This window comes from Octodon degus, unplaced genomic scaffold, assembly GCF_000260255.1.
Source record: "Octodon degus isolate 3935 unplaced genomic scaffold, OctDeg1.0 scaffold00152, whole genome shotgun sequence".
NCBI lineage: Eukaryota > Metazoa > Chordata > Mammalia > Rodentia > Octodontidae > Octodon > Octodon degus.
The window spans coordinates 3481578-3488673 of NW_004524728.1; positions in this window are offsets into that span (position 1 = coordinate 3481578).

Genomic DNA, 7096 nt, shown 5'->3' on the forward strand with positions numbered 1-7096 from the left:
AATACATTTCTTTTGAGTTATTTGTCATCCTTTTAAGGATATTATTTTGTTTTACAATACTTTAATAAATTAATGAACCATTATCTCTGAAAAGCATGTGAGTTTGTCTTCATACTAAACCCCTAATATTATTGATAAGAAAGGGTCAAAGAAACTAAGAGTCCCCTGTGGTTACCGATGAATAATGCTGGAGCTGTGCGTGGCTCTAAGGAAGCTTGGCATCTCTCCCGGTGTTCATCACACGAAATCCACGAGCAAGCCCCACTCAGACAAGGCCATTTGGTGCCACAAGCATGACTTGTGATCTAATTTTAAAGTGGACTACAACACAATAAAATGTAATTTTACAAGAATGAACAAATTGCCTCACAAGGTAAGAGCTGTTCCAGAAGATCTTCTTGTCCATATTTTGTCCAACAACTTTTTGGTGGCATTTCCTTAGCACATGTGACACTGCAGACACAAGATGGAGCCTACAGGATGGAAAAGACACAGGACTAGATACTTTTTTAACCTGTGACTAGGTGAACTGAAGTTTCACATTAACCTGAGACTCCCTGTCAAAGCTTCATAAGCTTTTGACTAAGGAATATTTGTGTGCTGGCTTAGATGTGCAGCGGCAGTCTAAACACCTTGATGGGCGTATTCAGTGTGTCACCCTTGTGTTGCTGACTTGTGCAGCAGTTGGCTGTCAACTAGTTCTAGTTCTTCGAAAGCACTGTCAGTCTTGAAGATCGCTGGGAGGGACCAGCAGCGCAAGGGCCACAATCATTAATTTCAAAACAAATGAGACAGACGGGTGGATGGAGCTATACAAGCGCTGCATCTTCTGAAACACGCAGAAATAGCTTGTAGGTTTCGGTGACTCAAAACCTAAGTGTCCTGAGGGAATTTCGTGCATTCCTACAGAGCATTTACCTTCTGTGATAAGATACTGAGGGATTAAGAATACTTGCCTCAGTTTAAGAATTAAGTATTAGTAGTTGAAAGGAAAGCTGTCTTTTTCTAATAGTTGGCTGGAGGAGGGGTAATCAAGCTTGACATGCGAAGTGAATAAAAAATATGGTGAATATTTAAATTTAAAAAAATTGTAACAGTGAAATGTGCACTGCTACTAAGTCCTCTCAGAATACTTGCCCTCTGCTCTGACACTCTTGTCCCGTCATTGCTGCCCCTCTCTGCAGCAGTTACAGGATGCCTCTATTGTGTGTCTCTAGTTGTGCCTGGTGGCTCCCTCAGTGGGCTGAATCAACATAGAACATGTTGCTTTCATGACCATTTCATGCCAGGGAAGAGCCAGAGGTCACACAGTGCCAGGCCCAGTGCACAAGGTGGGTGGGGACAAGCTGTGGCACTTTCACAAGCCCGCCCTCCTCCTGAGTGACAGAGCAGCAGCTTTCCATCGCAGGTTGGAATGATGCTCATGAAAGAGAACTGGCACTGCTTCAGGAAACGGCAACAATGATGGGATAAGTGTGGTTAAAGGAAAGGCGAGTAATTTGAGGGGGTTAATGTTCATGGGCTGGTGATGCGGCTCAGCAGCACAAGCACGTACCTGGCAAGTGCAAGGTCCTGAGTTTGATTCTTGGTACAAAAAAAAAAAAAAAAAAAAAAAAATTACTTGTATAAATGCTGCTTAAACTTGTTTGATTTAATAGTGTCAATATAATCAAAATGAGAAATTTTTCCTCTTCCTAAAATAAGCATGATAAATATGCGAGCACATTTTTGTTCTGTTGGAAGTATTTTTGAACCTTTATGCATCGTCCTAACAATGAAAATATAGCAGCAGTAAAATAGAAAAAATAATGAAATATGTGTCCAAGTGCTTTAAAATACAGCATAGCTTCTGATGCTGATGCTTCTATGGCAAGGAGGAGACTGGTTGGCCTCACGGAGCACATCGACATGCTTGATGCCACAACCACACACATTTGGACAATGTACCAGGTGAAGCTCATGACTTTGTATACAACTTTTCCCAAGACCATGGAAAGAAGTTTCCCAGTTCACCTAATGAGAGTCTCCCTTTTAATTTTACCCTGCTTAAGCTTACCTCCTTCATTTGTCAAGACAATATTGTAATTAGAATTTCACAATTAGTAGTTTCTGTAGACAACAATGTTTGATCTGTCACAACAAACCCAGCCTTTATAAGTTCTAAGAGATTCTTGGATCAACCTACATCCTGGGTGTCCTTGGAAACCCTACTTGTATGTTCAAAATTATGCTTCCGGTCACTTTTATAGGGTGCAAACTGTGTTTGGACTGAACTAATTTCTGGATGCTAGCTTGTGGCATTTCTCTCTACTAACTTGAACTGAAAGGAATCTGCAGCTGCTGATTGTTGTCACACAGACAAATTGTAGGGACTCAGTTGCAAAAATTAAGACTATGCCTCATCTGGCTTTTGGATCTGTTCAGCTTTAGTTGGCTTGGCTGCTGGTATGCTGGCTCAGGAGAACGTGCTGAGCTCTTGGTACTGCTGATACCACGTGTGTGAGGCTCAAGGTTCTGCAAATGCTGAGGAATGAAGTCTTGAACCAAGAGAGGAAGAGATTAGGGGAGTTTTATTGGAAGTGAGAAGAAGGGGACTAGATCCTCAATTTCCAGGAGGGGTCACATGGCCCCCTCATGTAGAGCTAATTGGAGATAGACAGGAATTTTGCAGTGGTCAGTGGTCACCTATCAGAGGTACCTCTGTGGATTTAAAATGACTAATCAGGACTCAGGCTTTTACCCACCTCTTCATAGTGTTTACAAAAAACTAGGATCTTAGAAGGGACTGATTAATTTGTATTATTGTTTCCTCGAAATTCAGGGTTTTGCTAGGGAGAGACTGCAACTCCCTTTGGTGAGGAGTGGGCTGGATTCCATGCCACCTGAGGAAATTTATTCTTTGTCCAAAATTTGAGTTCATTGTGTACTTTTCATTTTTATTGGTATGGCTGGTCATTCCACTCAGGCCCTTCTACAGGCTAGCTGCTTTAGTCCAAAGCTAACCAAAGAAATTATTTTCTTTTTTAAAGAGAAAAAATTAAAATTTCAAAATAAGATAATAGGAGGATAACAACAGTTTATATATTGTATATTATTGCATTTAAATTAGTTACTCAGAGAACAAGATATTGACATTTATTTCCAAACAATCTTAGCACAAACCTTTTTTTTCAGTGAACTAAGAGAAATTTGTAGTAACTATTTTAACTAATGTTTGTTTTTGCTTTTCCCCATTCCCCCACTGCAGTTTCTCCTTCCTTTTGATGTTTCTTCCCATCTTATAATATCTATTGTACACTTTGAATCTTTTTTATTCTTTCAGCTCACACTAGGGAGACCATAGGATGTTTACACATGTGGGTCTGGTTTATCTCACTTAGGAGTATGATCTGGGTTGCTTCTATTTACCTATAAAAGCCCCCAGTTTATCCTTCTTTATAGTATAATGGAAGTTCTTCTCACATGTTGTACTCTCTCAGCAATTTTAAAGTGTTTGCATAAAGCTGTCTACTGAACATTAGATGGTGACTTTTCAGCTGAAATGAAGAAACTCAAAGAAATACAGGGTCATGAGAATATTGTAACCTGTGATTGATGTATTGAGACTCAAAGTCCCAAGGGCTGGTGTCACTGAGTCTTGGGCTTCAAGAGTCTTCTTCTGGTTGTTGGCTTCTTTCTGTCTTGAGCAAAGAATCAGTCTACACAGGTGCAATTGTTTTACTAAAGGTACAAAAAGAAACAGGCTCTACAGTGAGTTCAGGCCAAGAGAAAGTCACAGAGGAAGTTCACTCTGCAGCCTGAGGGTGAGGTGTCTGTGCAAAAGAGAGTGCAGTGGCAAAGACTCAGTGTGGAAGTCCTTTGGTATCACCTCCTCCTTAGGCTGATGGTCCAGGCCCTCCCACCAAAGCTCCTTGGAGTTTCAGAAGAAGTCCACCTGCAGGGCCTTGGGAACAACCCTCTGCATGTGTCCTGAGATTTTACAATTGAAAGTCACACCTCCTATACCCCAGCCAGCCTTGCCACACCCTAACCTGTCTCAAAGGTACTGTACCAATCCCCTATGAGGAAAGTAACCATTATGCACTACATACATGTATAATAAACCAAATACCCAAAGTATTTGTAAATTCACAGCTGGGCATGGTGGTACATACCTGTAGTCCCAACACTTGAAGGTGAAGGTTAAGAGGACTGCCATGAGTTGGAGGCCAGCCAACTGACCAAAAAAACCCAAACTAAAACAAACAAAAACAAAGGAATGCATAAAGAATAAATAAATAAAAATAAAGAGCAGTGCTACCACTCTAAATGTTTGTCTCACTCTCATGTAAGGTACAGCCTGACTGTAAGGACTTAAAGTTTAACATGTCAATATTTGATGGAAAATACCTGTTCCATGTTATGTCTAAGATATTTGCTACTAAGACAGATAGTGAGGTTAAGATCAACTGCCTACGTTATAGGATAATAATATCATTAAGCTTCTCTTCTGGAGGGTTAACAACTTAAATTTGCAGACCAAAAATTAGAGAAAAAGAAGGGCTGCAAGGACAACCAAGATTTTCACCCTAGCCTTTTAAGGTTAGTGAGGATTCAGGACATAGGAGAACCTATACTGTAATATCATGTAACTCTGTTGTGTCCCAAATTTCCTGATAAAGGAGATTGTGGGACCGCAGAAGAAAGTGATCAATGATGTGGAGTATTCCTAAGAAGAGTCACATGAAGAGAAAACATTCTTTCAGGCTTTCACAGAGAACAAATTGGTCAAGCAATGGCCGTGACTCATCCACATGGCTGACACTAGCAAATGATCTACAAATTGCTGTAGAGGGTTTCAGCGTAAATCCTGAGGGGATTTGACTGACCTTGTCAGATACAAAAGTTACATTTTTTGTTACATAGGTCTTGCTTTATCTTGGTCTTAACCATCCATCAGAAAAGTATAGAAATGAGGTATAAAAAGTAAAGCCATAATAATATGCTGAGCTATTAAAGGCTCGAGTCAACAACTTCTGACATTGCCCATTACTATTATGGACTACTGGACTATATTGGATTATTTTGCTGAATTCATGCACCTACAATATTTAAATGGTAATGGAATACCTATCTCTGACAAAACTAAACAAAAAAAGGGGATACAAATGAAGGACCATTTTTTATCTGTACATACAAAATAGGATAGATATACAGCTACTTTCTCTTAATTCAAGGAGAAGAAAGATTAATAGTGTTTGGACAGGGTACCATGTCAGCATCTTGTACTATGAATAACCACTACAAAGACAACAATGTGCAATGTATTAATTATTGTAACTGTCCTACTAATCCATTTTGAAAATGTCTCATTGCTATTTGTTTCTCAATAAAATTAATAAAAAATAAAAAAAATTTTTAAAGATACAGCCTGATTAAAAGGAGTGGCTGTTGTCCTGCTGCTAGTACCAGTAAATAAAAATTATGAGACTGATGTTTTAAAACATCAGTTTCCTGTATCAGATTACAACATATCGGGCTGAAAATCAAAGTGCAGTCACTTGTGCTAAAGTTTCACATCACTGAACTGAAACTGAGTGGCTTATCTAATCATCTGTGTATAATTAAGAGATTAGATTAAGAGATAGCACATACATCTCCCACAGGGACTATAGAAAGGGATTTTTCATTCTTTTAATCTTTAAAAAAGAAGTAACCTGACCTTAATCAGCTAGCTACTTTTCTATAGTCTTGTACCTGCTTTACAAGGAAGTTAACTTTGAAATGATTGGCAAGCTTTCGATCTTCTACCTTCTTTTTTCTCTCTGTAAGGCTTGCACCTCTGCTCAGTGCTCAGCCCAGTGGAACACTTGCTCTGTTGTACAGAATGAACTTTTGCCTCTTTGAGAATGAAAGATGAGGCCAAGTAAGATAACTGAGCTAAAGGGGACAAAAGGGGTGTGGCTGTTTTTGTTCTTGCAAAGTTGTCTTCTGAAGATCTGGCAAAGCAGAGCACCCTGGTAATGTCAGGGAAGAAAGTAAAGCTGACAGAGAAGTTTCAACTTCCTTCTTTCTCTCAAAAATGAAGCATAAACTGAGCATGGTCTCTAGTCCGAATATTCCTGATGTTCCTGAGTGTCGTCAGAGCTGTTCTCATTTGCATGGTAGTCCCAAATAAAGAGGCTTCGTTTGTTCATTCATTCCATTTGCACTGACCACCTGCTCTGTACATTGCTACCAATTTCTGAAAATAGAGTAGAAAGAAGACAAAGTAGAACGATGCTTAAGAAACGTAGTCTTACTGAAGGACAGACATTTGTTTGTCCTACTGGTCAAATGAAGGAGTTTCATTTTCTTGTGAGTTTTTACTGTTTTCATTTGAGCCATTTCTGACTAGGAAGACTTAAGATTCTTTATCTGAATGCAGCAGCCATGTGCTTTACTGCTTTTGTCTATATTGATCAGAGCTGACCTATCAGCCATACTCCTGATTGTTGGAGTGGGCCCACTTCAAAGATCTGAGTATCTTCACTGAGTATTCACTTCTCTGTGTTTAGTGGAAAAAGCTAAGTCCATACATCCTTTATAGATTCCTTAGTATAATTATTATTTGTGCCCTGAATATGTATAGAGAGGGAAAACAACCAAATCTGAATACCTAATCAGCCATCTGAAGTATTTAAATGCTTAATTAGCATCATGTTTATAATTATGTTCCTCCACTAAAAATTGACATTTGAGTATTTGCATGTATGAACTAAGAACTTTACATTTTAATGAGGTACCCCAGTGTTATGGGCTTGCACGCTTCTGAGCAGAGGCCCCCATCCATTGCCTTTGTCAGATGTTCTTAAAGAATACACTTAGGGCACGTAGAACTTTAGATGGAAGTATATTCCAAGGGAAGCCTTAAGATAGTGGCGCACAGAAGAGGGAAAAGCCAAGAGGGTGCCGAATAAATAAATTAACCCTAGGGAGTGGAACCTACATAAAGAATGCTATGTAACAGACTTAAGGTACTAATTGGTGGGGTTTCAAGTTACTTTTATTGATCTCTCAAATTATCTCAGGCATGAAGTTCTCATTGGCTTTGACTCTGAACTTTCAAGCTTGTCTT